Raw genomic sequence first — 16098 nt, 5'->3', positions numbered from 1 at the left:
ACCAGTGTTGTCCAGACAGATAGGATGCCTAGAACTACACTTCGTTATGAGTGAGGAGACATAAAATAATGAAATACAAGAAAAGATAATACAAGAAAAACAAAGGAAAAATAATAGCAAAGAAATGTAACCAAGTTAAGCGAGCCGAGAACCCTAGCGATGGGTGACCGCACTGGGAAGTCACGATGTGGACCGTTGACTAGCCTTGGACTGCGGGGAAGCCTGAAAAATATTTTTAGGACTTAAATAGACACCTATTGAAGTACAAATACCATTAGAAACATTAAACAAAAATTAATTAATTAGTACAAAGAAAAGTGAGAAATCGAAAAATGAATAAAATTCGGTGTTACCGAAAAAAATCGAGAATACAACCCGAACAGGGGCATTGTGGTCATTTGACACCCCGAGTTGTCTTTTTACCTAAATGTCCATTAAAAACACATGATGTTACACTTGGAAAATATAATGAAAATTTAATTTAGTGGTACCTAATGTTAATAACAAAAATGGAGTGTAAATGGAGTAATTATCACTTAAAACTTATTAAATCATTTTCTTAGGTGAGTGGAGCACTATGGGAATTAAAATATACACTAAGTGGGCAGATTACTTCTACTAAACACTTCATCATCTTCAATTCACTCACCATGCCGAAATGAAGCTTTCAAACCATCCCATGGCCGCCCAAATGCATGGCTCTTTACACCCTTTTTCAAGCTAAATTTTGTTTACTTGTCTTCATTAATTTTGATCCCCACCTCACAAGGAAGAAGTAGATACTAATTTCAAGGGAGTTTGGTGAAGATTTAACAAGCCTCATCAATAGGTAAGTTTGAATTTTTTATTGTTGTTTTGTTAAAGTTTGTAAGGATGTTATGGGTGTTTGATTTATGGAGAAATTTTTGAGGATTGATGTTTAAAGGGGGAAGTGTACTTTTGGCAGCCATGGAAACACCTTGAAGACAGTTTATTTTTGCTTGTAAATGGTGAATAAAAGGATTGATTAAATGTATATGGTGTAGGAAATTATTTGGGTGATGTATACTTAGTATATGTGAATGTGTATTGAAATTTGAATGCTTGGAAATTATGGGAATGTAATGCATGAAATGGCAGCCTGGTTTGGTGAACCATAAGGATGTTATTTCATGTTTGGATTATAGAATATTAATGTTTAATTGTGTTGGTTATTAAGGAAGTTTGGGTATGTGTGTGATGGTGTGAAGTTGGACATGTAAAAGTGTTATGGTTAGGTGATTGAATTGTTGTAAATTTGGTTTGAAAAATTCTGTACTAAATGGTGCACATTAAATGTAATTGTAAGCTGCCAAAATGACCTATAATATGTTGTGAATTATGTTTAGGTTATGGTACAATCAGAATTGGCTTGAATGTTGAGTTTGGTAAGTGTTAAGAGTGATCCTTGATGTGTATTAATGAAATGCAATGAGGCAGTTTGTGTTTTAGGCCTAGAACTTTAAGTGTGTGGCTCCAATTGGTATGAGACCAATTGGAGGTGAAACTATGCACAAAATTTGCCAACTTTCATGAAGGAATCATGCAAAAATTCTGCTTGCAAGGTAACTTGAAAAATGACCAAATCCGGATTAAGTGCAAATAAGGCCTGAAAATTGACCATTCGGGCAGCAGTTGGCCATAACTCACTCAAAACAGGTCCAATTGACCTGAAATTTTGACCATGAATAGTTGAGACCCATATCTACAAGTCTTATGAAGACACCAAAGCTCAAAAATGACCATAAGCAAGTCAAACAGCTTGCACAATTTCGGGTCCAAAAACTGGCCGAACCAAAATTGACCTAAAATGACCTAACGTGACCAATTTTGATGCATTTTGACCAGCAATAGTAAAATGACCATAACTTGGTCTACATAACTCAGATTGACCTGAAATTTTGCCCCGCGTGCAATAAGACATAGATCTAAAAGTTTGTAGTTTTGACTGAAACCTGAAAACCGAGGGAACTAAGTCGTCCGGCTAGGTCAAACTAGTATCCTGGAATCCAGCAAATTGCAAGAAAATGCTGTATACACGGAACTGAAATTGGTAACATGTACTAACCCTAAAAGACTATCGAATGTGACATATTAGTAACACTAAAACCTAATTTACCTGAAACGCATCGAGGGTCGATATATTAGGTTTATTAAGCAAATAATAGCATTCAGTGAATTACTTATCAAGCATTATCGTTAGAGACAGTTTAATTCAGTACTGAAACACTTCAAATTGTGTTTCTCAGTTAGCAAAGACTCAGGGAAAGGGAAGGAAACACTGAGTCAAGGCCAGGAGACAGTTATCAGAGGTTTGTGCACAACAGCTAATTCTTTTGAATTTTTCAATTGAAATGAATTATGACTATTTGTACATTGTTGTTTTAAATCGTGGAAATGTGTTTGAATGGATACTTATTGCTTGAAAAACATTGCAAATGGTTTGAAACTGTGAAAAATTGTTTGAATGATATTGATGGATACTTATTGATTGAAAAGCATTGGAAGTGATTTGAAACCACAGCTATCATGTATATTGATTGTATTCCTCGCTAGCTTGTCTTGTGGGACGAATTGAATTCCCTCTCTGGCTGAAGTGTTGAGGTGTGTGCCTGTTGAGGACGAATCGAATGAGTACTCATATTTTTGCTAGCTAGCTATGTTATTCCTCATTAGTTATCGACTTTTAGGACGAATTGAATACCTCATTAGCCATCGGCTTTTGGGGCGAATTGAACTTTGGAACATGATTAAGCTATGTGTGATTTATTAATATGTATTATGAGATTGAGAAATGGAGTTAAATTCTTATTGACATCCACTGTCTTTTGAATTTAATCATGATTTGATTTATTGAAATTATTGTGATATTGAGAAATGGAGTTTAAATTTTTGTTGACATTTATTGTCTTGAATTTAATTATGGTTTTAAGTATCCACTATTTATATGATTTATGAATTGTGATTTAAAGTTGTATTTGGTAAATGTTGTGCACCACTGAGACATTGTCTCGTGATAGCTTTCATTCTTTGTCGCAGGTAGACAGACGGACAGGGCATCAGACTAGGCTGCTAGTACATTCAGCGAGAGATCATCGGGTATATTGAGTATACCTCATTTTGCATTTTGTACTGTAATGTATATTCACTATATGTATATTTTGCTCTTGGTTTGAGCAGTTGTAAAATAAAATTGTACCTTGAAGTTGTAAAATAAATTATGAGTTATTTTAACTTTTAAAATTTGTACTGTATCTCTTTAATCTCAGTCTTTGAAAAATTATTGTGGAATTGAGTTGAGGAAAATATTGTGTTGTTTAACTGTTGGAGTTGGGATTGAGAAATATATTCAAGTGCTTTTTACAGGTTTTCTAAAGAACTGTTTTATCCAAATTATAGAGGGCACTCTGCCAAAATTTTTACAGAAATTGCTAATAGTCTAAATGTGTTAGCTAATTCACTTTAGTTCAAAAAAGGTTTTAACACCTGTAAATAGTGCTCACCACTATAAAAGAAGTAAGAAAAGTTTTGAAAATCCCTTGTAGTGTATTTAATGGGTTATCAGTAGGCGAAGTTAGTAATTCATTAGGTATACTACGGGATCATGTTATGGCTTACAGAGGGGTAGGGTGTGACACCATACATGGATATGTTCTTTTAATTTCATGAATTTCTAACTAAATCCATATACCTAGCTTCAAATTTAAAGGAAAAAAAAAATGGAGAGATATAGCACTAACCTTAGTGGCAGAATTTTCTCTTGACCCAACTTAGATTTTTCCCTCACTTTCTTTAGTTTTCTTGGCTTCCAAACACCTTCCCAAGAGGTAAGGATAATTTTTAATGAAGAGAACTTAAGGTTTAGTGGTAAGAATTCAAGGTTTGTAAGAGAGAAAATGAAAGGAATTTTAATGGAAGAAGAAAAGGTTCACGGCTGGAAATGGGAAGAAGAAGAAAGCTGGATTTTTCTTTCATTTTTTGCCCATTTTATTGATTTTAAATGGGTTAAGGACATGTGTCACAATATGATTGGTCATTGGGGTTTTAATGACATCATAATGATGTCAAAATTCTCATTTATTCCATTTTCTTTTCTTTTTTCTTTTCTACTCATTTTCAATTCAATTTTTAGCAATATTTAATCATATTTTATGTTATAATAATTATTTACTTAATTGGACAAGTCGGCCAAAAATCATCTCTAAAGACGAAATGACCAAAATGCCCTCCGTTTGGCTTATTGAGCCAAAATTGTCTGTACCGATTGAAAACTTTTTCTAAATATTTTTCTTGTCATTCTAATGCCATAGGAACCTCAATGACCCTTCTCTGGAGTCCCAAAAATTATTTTATGAATTTCTCCCCGTGTCTAGGGCTCCTAGTTGCGAGAACCGTAACTTCCCACTAGGTTACCTATCGCTAGGGCACTGGCTCATTTAACTTGGTTGTATTTTATTTCTAAAATTTTTTTCCTAAATTTTTCTTATTAATATTTGAGTTAATTATGGTTCCTCACTTTATTTTAAATATTTTTTCAGACGTTCTAGCTGTCCGGACCGACACTGATCACCGGAATAGTAGAATGTACGGAGTTGCTACTGAGAGGGTGTTACAATATCTCTTCTCTTCAGGTCAACATAGGACTTCTAACGGTCTGATGCAGTCTTGAGTCGATCTCTGATCAATCTGATCTTTTTCTCTGTCTGCTGAACAATTTCTAGCCTAATCATCTTCCTTTCACCTATTTCATCCCAACATAGGGGAATTCTGTATCTTCCTTTCACCTACTTCATCCCAACATAGGGGAATTCTACACTTTCTGCCATATAAAGCTTCATATGGAGGCATCCTAATGCTTGATTGGTAGTTGTTGTTACAAGCAAACTCAATCAAAGGCAAGTGTATATCCCAACTACCTTCAAACTCAATCGCACAAGCCCATAGCATATCCTCTAATATCTGAATTACCCTTTCAGACTGGCCATATGTCTATGGGTGGAATGCCATGCTGAAGTTCAATCTAGTTCCTAGGGCTCTCTGAACACTACCCCAGAATCTAGAAGTGAACCTAGGATTTCTGTTTCATACAATCGATACTGGCACCCCATGCAGTTTTACAATCTCATTTATGTACAATCTGGCCAATCTCTCCAACTATAGTCCATCCGGACTAGCAAAAAGTGAGCAGACTTGGTTAGTCTATCAACTATGACCCATACTGCATTATGATTATTCTGTGTCTTCGGAAGTCTCATCACAAAATCTATAGTTATCCGTTCCCTTACAATGTTTCATAGGGTGCCATTTGAATGCTAGCTTGACACTTATTATTGTATAAAAATTCTGTTAGTGGGAGGTATCTGTCCCATCTCCCCTCAGATTCAAGGACACAAGTTCTTAGTATATTCTCAAAGGCTTATTACATTTTACAGGTTATTATTATCATTTCATTTCATTATTTACAGAAACTCAATGAGTTTTCAGAATTTACCTGAATTACTTGTTTCGACTGTCCATCCGTCTGAGGATGATAAGTCAAACTGATATCTCTAAACTTATAGCAATTACTGTGGTACAGGTAGTTCACATTATTGTAACCGAGTTACTGACATCCAGCTACCTTACAAGTGTAGTCTTTCAACAGGCTAGTTCTAAAGTTTTAAATTTCTGACTAAAATTTTCAGATTTATTTCCCGTAATAGTAATCTATTCGGGCATAACTGTATCAATTTATAGATTACTTATAAATATTCTTATTTTATTGTACCACGAGGAAGCACGTAGCTCTACACAATAATCCCATGTCGGTACTGTAATCTGTAGCTTACAATATAAACATTGAAAACATTACATAGTCACTACGTTATAACCTCACGGACTAGGTTTTCTAACATCTTATCTTTCTCGAATCCACTAATATCCTAAACCGATTCTGATTACAATATCCCTTGACAATTACTAACAGTAATATCTTTGCCCTCATCTAGAGCAATTATATTACTGTAACTTACTTTTAGGTCCTCTTGCCTTACATTAAGTAGGCTCGCCAATTAGCTTTATAATTTATGGTGTTAAAAAATACTTTTAGCTAACAATTCTTCCAAAATTAATGTTAATCATACTTGTTATTATAGTTTTTATCCTAAAGAACTAGTCACTAATACATCAAAATCCATTCCCATGTAAAGGAATAGCAACAGAACATATAGTTCTAACACTAGCACAAAACTAAGTAGTGTTGGGATAAAATAATAACTAATTGTTTATTTCAAAAATTAAGAACTTACCAGTAGCTACATTTGAAGTTTCTGTTCTTTCCCCTTGGCGCATAGTGGACGCTCTGACTGGTGCGCTACTATATTTGGGTTGATTCACTGTGTTATGGTGGTGAGGAGTACCAACTCTATTTCTATCTCGACTCTGACTGACTGTCTGTGAACTCCAGAGAGCAGATCGAGGTGCTCTAGTAATCTGTAACAAAGTGTCCAAGCTTTCCACAATTGTAGTAGGCTCCAGAGGCCTTATGATAAATACCTCCATGTAGCTCACCACAAACATGGCAGCAACGGGCAGAATAGGAACTTCTGGTTACTCGACGACTAGATTTTGGTGTTCTTTGCCCTGATGATCTGCCTCTATCATATCCCTGAGCTCGGGGTTCCTCAAATTCTTTTATTTTCCCCAAATTACTACTCGAGCTCTAACCTATGTGTTTCTCCCTCTTCTCCATTTCACACTACCTTTGTGGGGGTTGGGTTTATGCTTGAGCTTGAGCTGACAGGGTATCAGCCATTTGTTGAAAGAAAGTGGCCATTTGCTGGGCCATTTGTGTTGTAATTTGTATCGGTAAAATTGGTACAGTCGGGCCTTCGACACTTTGTGGGCCTAGGGCCTCAACTTATACTTTTGCCATCACAGACTGTTCTATTGTCTCATTCTTCTCTTTCATATCTTTTCACAGGATTTTCTATTCCTGTACAACCAACACAAGGAGATTCCTCTCCATTAGTTCATATTTATGATGTAAATGTACTATATGTATCAAACATTTGAGCAGTTGTAGTTACCGATAAAAAGATTTCAATTTTACAATTCAAAATTTACTTTAAAACCTGGCTCTGATATCACAAAACATGTCACACCCTACTCCCCCGTAAGATGTAACATGATCCCATAGAACACCTAAAGAATTACTGTACTTCGCCTACCAATAACCCATTAGATATACTACAAGGGATTTTAAAATAATTTTCGTGAAATTTAAATCATCAATTAAAATCTGGTGTTATAAATTTTTTTTTAAAATTTCGGCAAAGTGCCAGCTGTGTTTTGAGAAAACAGTTCTTCAAACCTGAAAAGAAAAAACACTCCCATTATGTTTTCTTAAATACAATTCCAAGAAACTTCATTTCATCTCACAATTCAATCTCAATAATCAATCATTTCATTTTCAAACCAACCTCATCATAAAAGAAACATTTCATTGATTACAAGACTCAAAAATTAATATTACAAAACTATTCAGGTAAATGAAACCCCAAATTTACATTTACAATAATTTACATTTAATTAGATATCAAAATATTTTACAAGAGTTTTTATACAACTGCTCAAATAATTTACACACATATTATTACATGCATACATCAAAACCTGTGTACATGGGTATACCTGGAGTTGATCTGAATGTCTCTTCAAAGAAGCTTACTAAATTGCTCTATGCTCTTTTCACCTGCGATAGCATACAAAGCTATTACTGTGTAACACCTTTAAGTTCGGTAGTGCGTTCTACTGTTCCGGTGACCAGTGTTATCCGGACAGCTAGAATGCCTAGAACTACACTTTGATATGAGTGAGGAAACATTAAATAATGAAATACAAGAAAAGAAAATACAAGAAAAATAAAGGAAAAATAATAGTAAAGAAATGCAACTAAGTTAAGCGAGCCGAGAACCCTAGATGAGGGCAAGGATGTCACTGTTAGTAATTGTTAATGGATATTGTAATCATAATAAGTTCGGGATATTAGTGAATTCGAAAAGGATAAAAGATAGGAAAATTTGATCTATTGGGATGTATCATAGTAACTATGCAATGTTCTTGATGTTTATACTGTAAGATGCAGATTACAGTACTGACTTGAGATTATTGTGTAGAGCTACGTACTACCCGATAGTATACCTAGATAAGAATAGTTACCAACGATATCTGTTTGGGTATAGTTATGCCAGGACAGAATTTAATTGTTAGAAATAAGTTGAAAATCCTACTTAGGGATCTAAAACTCAAAGGTTAGAATATCGAAAGGTTATAGTTCAGTACAAAAGAAAGTAAGTTATAGAATATTGACAGATAAAAAGAGTTATAGAAGTAAAAATTCGAACAGTTGGTTCAAATATAACAAAGAAATATTACTAATGTGAGGAAGACTATGGACTAGAATGGTCAGAGGACCAATGACTAGATAAATGATTCTAACATGACCTCAAGGGTCATTCAAGAAGGGACATAAATCGAAATATTAGACAGGACAATAGTAAGAGAAGATTGGTGTTATAGAAACAAATTAAATGTTGTATTAGATTGTTAAAAGTCTTATACAAATTCGAGAGAAAGAAGATTATAAGATCATATAGAAAGGAGAAAATAAACGTATGACTATTGTAAGATGGCTATTGGGAAAAATTTCGTGGATGAAATTTATTTTAAGGGGGGCAGAATTGTAACACCCCTAAGTTCGGTAGTGCGTTCTACTGTTCTGGTGACCAGTGTTGTCCGGACAGCTAGAATGCCTAGAACTACACTTCGATATGAGTGAGGAAACATTAAATAATGAAATACAAGAAAATAAAATACAAGAAAAATAAAGAAAAAGTAATAGTAAAGAAATGCAACTAAGTTAAGCGAGCCGAGAACCCTAGCGATGGGTGACCGCACCGGGAAGTCACGGCGTGGACCGTTGACTAGCCCTGGAACCCGGGGAACCCTGAAAAATATTTTTTAAGACTTAAAGAGACACCTATTGAAGTATAAATATCATTAGAAATATTAAATAAAAATTAAATAATTAGTACAAAGAAAAGTGAGAAATCGAAAAACAGACAAAACCCGGTGTTACCGAAAAATCGGGAATGCAACCCGAACAGGGGCATTGTGGTCATTTGACACCCCGAGTTGTCTTTTGACCTAAATTTCCATTGAAAACACATGATATTATATTTGGAAAATGTCATGAAAAATTAAATTAGTGGTACATAATGTAAATAGCAAAAATGGGAAGCTTAATGTGGGAAAATAAAATCTTTGATTAAACTAATGTTATTTCTACATTAGTGGACCACTAACACCTTGTAAATCAATTAAAAACCTGTCATCTTCCACTAACTTTTGCACAGCCATCTTCTTTCTCAAACTTTCCCATGGCCAAGCCAAAAAGCTCCCAAATTCTCCCATGGCCGTCCAAGCTCCAACCTCCATGCATCCATGATCCAAGCTCCCAATGGTTAAGGTTTCTTCATTAAACTTGACCACCACACCATGGACAGTAGATAGGCAGCAAGAAGACCAAGTTTTGGAGAGGTTTTGAAGAGTTTCCAAAGTGGTAAGTTTGAGTTTTTGGTTAGTGCTTCATTAAAGTTAGTAAGGAGGTTATGGGTACTTGAATTGTGAGAAGAATTTTGGAGTTTGATGTTCTAATGGTGATGTTTATTTTTGGCATCCATGAAAACTCTTTAAGGGCAGTTTATTTTTGCTTGTAAATGGTGAATTAAATGATTGATTAAATGTATATTGTGTAGGAAATTGTTTGGGTAATGTATACTTAGTATATGTAAATGTAAAATGAGATTTAAAGCTTGGAAAGTAATGGAATGTAAGTGTACCATTGTGGCAGTTTGCTAACTCTTGAGGAATGCTAGAATTCATGCTTGGTTTATGGAATAATGATGTTAATTTGTGATAGGAGTTATGACAGTTTGAGTGCATGTATGATGATGTGAAGTTGGGCATGTAAATGGGCATGAATTGGTGATTGAATTGTTGTAAATTGAGTTGGATAAATTCTGCACTTGTTGGTGCACATTGAATGTAATTGTAAGCTTCCAAAATGACCTATAATATGTTATAAATTATGTTTAGGTTGTGGTACAACCAGAATTGGTTTGAAGGTTAAGTTTGGTGAGTGTTAAAAGTGATGCTTGATGTGTATGCAAGAATTTCAATAAGGCAGTTTGAGTTTTAGGCCTATAACTTTAAGTGTGTGGCTCCAATTGGTATGAGACCAATTGGAGGTGAAACTATGCACAAAATGTGCCAACTTTCATGACGGAAGCTTGCCAAAATTCTGCTTGCAAGGTAGCTTGAAAAATGACCAAATCCAGATTAAGTGCAATTGAGGCCTGAAAACTGACCATTTGGGCAGCAGTAAGTATTTAAGCCATAACTCACTCAAAATAGGTCCAATTATCCTGAAATTTTAACCATGAATGGCTAAGACCCATATCTACAAGTCTTATGAAGACATCAAAGCCCAGAAATGACTATAAGTAAGTCAAACAGCTTGCACAAGTTCGGGTCCAAAAACTGGCCGAACCTAAAATGACCTAAAGTGACCTAAAATGACCAATTTTGGTGCAATTTGACCAGCAACAGTAAAATGACCATAACTTGGCCTACATAGCTCAGAATGACCTGAAATTTTGCCCCGCGTTCCATAAGACATAGATCTACAAGTTTGTAGTTTTGACCGAAATCTGAAAACCGAGGGAACTAGGTCGTCCGGCTAGGTCAAACTAGTATCCTGGAATCCAGCAAATCGCAAGAAAATGCAGTATACACGGAAATGAATTTGGTAACATGTACCAACCCTAAAAGACTATCGAATGTGACATATTAATGACATTAAAACCTAAATTACCTAGAATGTACCAAGGGTCGACATAGTAGGTTGACTAAGCGAATAAATGAATTCAGTGAATTAATTATCAAGCATTATCGTTAGAGACGGTTTAAATGAGTACTGAAACACTTCAAATTGTGTTTCTCAGTTAGCAAAGACTCAGGGAGGGGAAGGAAACACTGAGTCAGAGCCAAGAGACAGTTATCAGAGGTTTGTGCACAATAATTATTTCTTTTGAATTTTTCAATTAAAATAAATTATGATTAATTGTATGTTATTGTTTTAAATTGTATTTGTGCATAATAAGTATTTCTTTTGAATTTTTCAATTGAAATAAATTATGATTATTTCTATGTTATTATTTTAAATTGTGTTTGTGCACAACGGCTATTTCTTTTGAATTTTTCAATTGAAATGAATTATGACTATTCTACATTATTGTTTTAAATTATGTTTGTGCACAATAAGTACTTCTTTTGAAATTTTCAATTGAAGTAAATTATAATTATTTGTATGTTATTGTTTTAAATTGTGTCCGTGCACAATACTTTTATATTCACTGCTTTTACTAGCAAATTTATTTGGAGAAATGAGTTATGAATAATTTTTGATTGCTTTGTTTTTTGGAATATTATTTGGAACTTATTGTGTTGCCAACTTTGCAAATGGAAATTTTGAGATAAAATGTGATTTATGGTTTGTATGAAATATTGTGATTTGAAATTGTTTTGATTCACACTTGGCATGACACTGTTACTATGTTCCTCCTCCATTTATGGGGTGAGTGTGATATTCCTCCCTCTTTGACTTATCAGTCTGGGGTGAGTGTGATTATGTTCCTTCCTCTTTGAATTGCCAGTCTGAGGTGAGTGTGGAAGAGTACTCATTATTCAGTTAGCTTCCTCCCTCATTGATTTCGATTATTGGGGTGAGTGTGTTTTGTCATAGTGTACAACACGGAATGTGTGGAAAAATTGTGTCATGACCTAAATTGTGTTATCGATTGGCAAAATTGTATTATTCAGTTATTTGATCGAATTGTGTTATTGATTTGCAAAACGGTATTATTCAGTTATTTGATCGAATTGTGTTATTGATTTGCAAAACGCTATTATTCAATTACTTGATCAAATTTGTGTTAGGTGAATTTTGTAAATTGTGAAATGGAATTGTGAATCATTTGATTTGTGAATTGTCAATAAAAGATTTATATATCGCATTTCAAATGGTTATTGTGCACCACTGAGTAAATTTTACTCAGTGATAGCTTTTTTTTGCTGTCGCAGGTAGACAGACTGATAGGGCAGCAGACTAGGCTGCTAGTACTACATTGAGAGATCATCGGGTATATTGACTATACCATATTTTGTATTTTGTACTATAATGTATGTTCACTGTATGTATATATTGTTCTTGATTTTGAGCAGTTGTAAATTAAAATTGTACATTGAAGTTGTAAAGTAAATTATGAGTATTTTGGCTTGAAAAATTTGTACTGTATTTCTTTTATCTGTCTTTGAAAAATTATTGTGGATTTGAGTTGAAAAACATATTGTGTTGAATTATGTTGGAGTTTGAGATTGAGAAAAATATTGAAGTACTTTTTACAGGTTTTTAAAGAATTGTTTTGTCCAAAATACAGATGGCACTCTACCAAAATTTTTACAGAAATTATTAATAGTCCAAATGTGTTAGCTGTTTCACTTCAGTTCAAAAAGTTTTTTTAACACCTGTAAATAGTGCTCACCACTATATAAAGAAGTAAGAAAAGTTTTAAAATCCCTTGTAGTGTATTTAATGGGTTATCAGTAGACGAAGTTGGTAATTCATTAGGTATACTACGGGATCATGTTATGCCTTACAGAGGGGTAGGGTGTGACATGTTTTAGTGGTATCAGAGCTAGTTTTTTTTTAATTTATGTTTTCACATGTTACTTGAATATTCTTTCTTCATAGTACAACTGTGCAATATCATTGTCTGATACATACAGTACATTACATTATAAATATGCACTAACGGGAGGAAATCTCCTTGTGTTATTTGTTTAGGTGGTCTAAGATCCTCGCATTGACTATGGAAGAGGGTGATCGTTCAGTCAATCAATCTATAGAGGCTGAGGTGCAAGGGGATGCTGACCCTACATAATGTCGATGGTTCAAGAAGACCACCCCGCAGCATCAGTAGTTCCTCGCTCGGTTGCTCAAGAGATGGCTGCAATGTTCCAACAAATGGCTGGTAAGGTGCCTACTCAAGCCCAAATACCGACAACAGTGGCACAACCACAGTCTTCTGCTAGACAATATGACAAATTGATGAAATATGGGGCTCTGAGTTCAAGGGACAGATAGATCCTTTAGAGGCGAGCAGTGGTTAGAAAGGATGGATAGGGTATTCAAGAAACTGATCGCATGCAGGAGCTCGGATTTGAATACTCAGTATCTTTGCTCTGGGGATGCTTATGACTGGTGGAAAACCATTCCCCACAGTTTGGTAGAACCTGCAGTGCTAACCTGGTATGACTTTCTCAGGGAATTCAGACAAAAATATGTCCCTGATGCATATGTAGATCAGAAACTACAAGAGTTCCTAAGTCTGAAACAGGGGAGTAGATCGGTGGCTGAATATGAAAGGGAATTTTTTCGCCTGAGCCATTATGCAGTAAGTCTACTTTCTACCAGTAGGGAGAGATGTAAGAGGTTTGAAACCGGCTTGAAGCCTAGTATCAGATTACAAGTGGTCGGATTCAAACATAACAACTTCTCTGAACTTATTTCTCAAGCACTAGAATTAGAAAGAATTGAATCTAAAGCCGCTCCTGAGAAAAAGAAATCAGAGAAGACAGAAAAAGAGGGAAAGTCAGTAGAACAGAGTTCTAGTGGTCTTACTAGAAAGAGGAAAAACTTTAGGGGATACAACAGAGATAGTAAGAATTCCGGTAGAGATAGATCTTCTGGACAGAAACCACCTCGATCCGATCAGCAAACTCAACAGAAACCCAGGAATGCGCTGTCAGATCGACTTTGTGAAACTTGTAGTAAACCACATAGTGGGGTATGTTATAGAGCCGTAGGAGCATGTTTTAACTGTGGAGAGACTGGCCATTTTGCTAGGGATTGTGTAAATCCAGGTCGTTCTGGATCATTTACTACACCAAAGGGATCAACCCAAGTTTCGACCCCAAAGAGTTCACCATCAGTTAGTAGAGGCAAAGGTAGAGGTAGGGGTAGTACACATAGAAGTCAGAGTACTGTGAATCAGCCAGAACAGGGTGATGCTCCAGCTGAAGTATACGCTATACGGCAGAGAGAAGAGACTTAGACTTTTGATATTATTGCTGGTACTTTCTCAAATAGTAACTAAGAGATATATATATGTATTGTTTGACCTGGGGTCTGTATACTTTTATGTTAGTGTTAGAACTATATGTTCTATTGTTATTCCTTTACAGGCGAATAAATTTTGATGCATTAGTGATTAGCCCTTTAAAATAAGGATTGTGATAATAAGTGAAATTAGTTTTGAAAGAGTTTATTGGCGAAAAGTATTTTCTAACACACCATAAATTATAAAGCTAATTGGCGAGCCTACTTAATGTAAGGCAAGAGGACGTAAAAGTAAGATGCAGTAATGGAATTGCTCTAGATGAGGGCAAGGATGTCACTGTTAGTAATTGTTAATGGATATTGTAATCATAATAAGTTCGGGATATTAGTGAATTCGAAAAGGATAAAAGATAGGAAAATTTGATCTATTGGGATGTATCATAGTAACTATGCAATGTTCTTGATGTTTATACTGTAAGATGCAGATTACAGTACTGACTTGAGATTATTGTGTAGAGCTACGTACTACCCGATAGTATACCTAGATAAGAATAGTTACCAACGATATCTGTTTTGGTATAGTTATGCCAGCACAGAATTTAATTGTTAGAAATAAGTTGAAAATCCTACTTAGGGATCTAAAACTCAAAGGTTAGAATATCGAAAGGTTATAGTTCAGTACAAAAGAAAGTAAGTTATAGAATATTGACAGATAAAAAGAGTTATAGAAGTAAAAATTCGAACAGTTGGTTCAAATATAACAAAGAAATATTACTAATGTGAGGAAGACTATGGACTAGAATGGTCAGAGGACCAAAGACTAGATAAATGATTCTAACATGACCTCAAGGGTCATTCAAGAAGGGACATAAATCGAAATATTAGACAGGACAATAGTAAGAGAAGATTGGTGTTATAGAAACAAATTAAATGTTGTATTAGATTGTTAAAAGTCTTATACAAATTCGAGAGAAAGAAGATTATAAGATCATATAGAAAGGAGAAAATAAGCGTATGACTATTGTAAGATGGCTATTGGGAAAAATTTCGTGGACGAAATTTATTTTAAGGGGGGGAGAATTGTAACACCGCTAAGTTCGGTAGTGCGTTCTACTGTTCCGGTGACCAGTGTTGTCCGGAGAGCTAGAATGCCTAGAACTACACTTCGATATGAGTGAGGAAACATTAAATAATGAAATACAAGAAAATAAAATACAAGAAAAATAAAGAAAAAATAATAGTAAAGAAATGCAACTAAGTTAAGCGAGTCGAGAACCCTAGCGATGGGTGACCGCACCGGGAAGTCACGCCCGTGGACCGTTGACTAGCCCTGGACCCCGGGGAACCCTGGAAAATATTTTTTAAGACTTAAAGAGACACCTATTGAAGTATAAATATCATGTAACACCCTCCCGGTAACCACTCCGTACATTCTCTCTGGATCCAGGTGTCGGTCGATACTAGAACGTCCGGAAAAATATTTAAACTAAAGTTAGGAACCCTAATTAACTCAAATATTAATAAGAAAAATTTAGTAAAAATTTTAGAAATAAAATACAACTGAGTCAAACGAGCCGGTGCCCAAGCGATGGGTAACCGGAGGGAAGTTGCGGTTCTCGCAACGAGGAGCCCTAGACCCGGGGGAAAAATTATAAAATAATTTTTGGGACTCCAGAGAAGGGTAATTGAGGTTCCCATGGCATTAGAATGCCAAGAAAATACTTAGAAAAATTTTTCAATCGGTACAGACAATTTTGACCCGTTAAGCCAAACGGAGGGCATTTTGGTCATTTCGCCTTCCGAGGTGATTTTTGGCCGACTTGCCCAGTTGAGTAAATAATTAATATGACATCAAATAT

The sequence above is a fragment of the Hevea brasiliensis genome, chromosome 9, assembly GCF_030052815.1.
Source record: "Hevea brasiliensis isolate MT/VB/25A 57/8 chromosome 9, ASM3005281v1, whole genome shotgun sequence".
NCBI lineage: Eukaryota > Viridiplantae > Streptophyta > Magnoliopsida > Malpighiales > Euphorbiaceae > Hevea > Hevea brasiliensis.
This window is presented reverse-complemented; position numbering follows the sequence as displayed.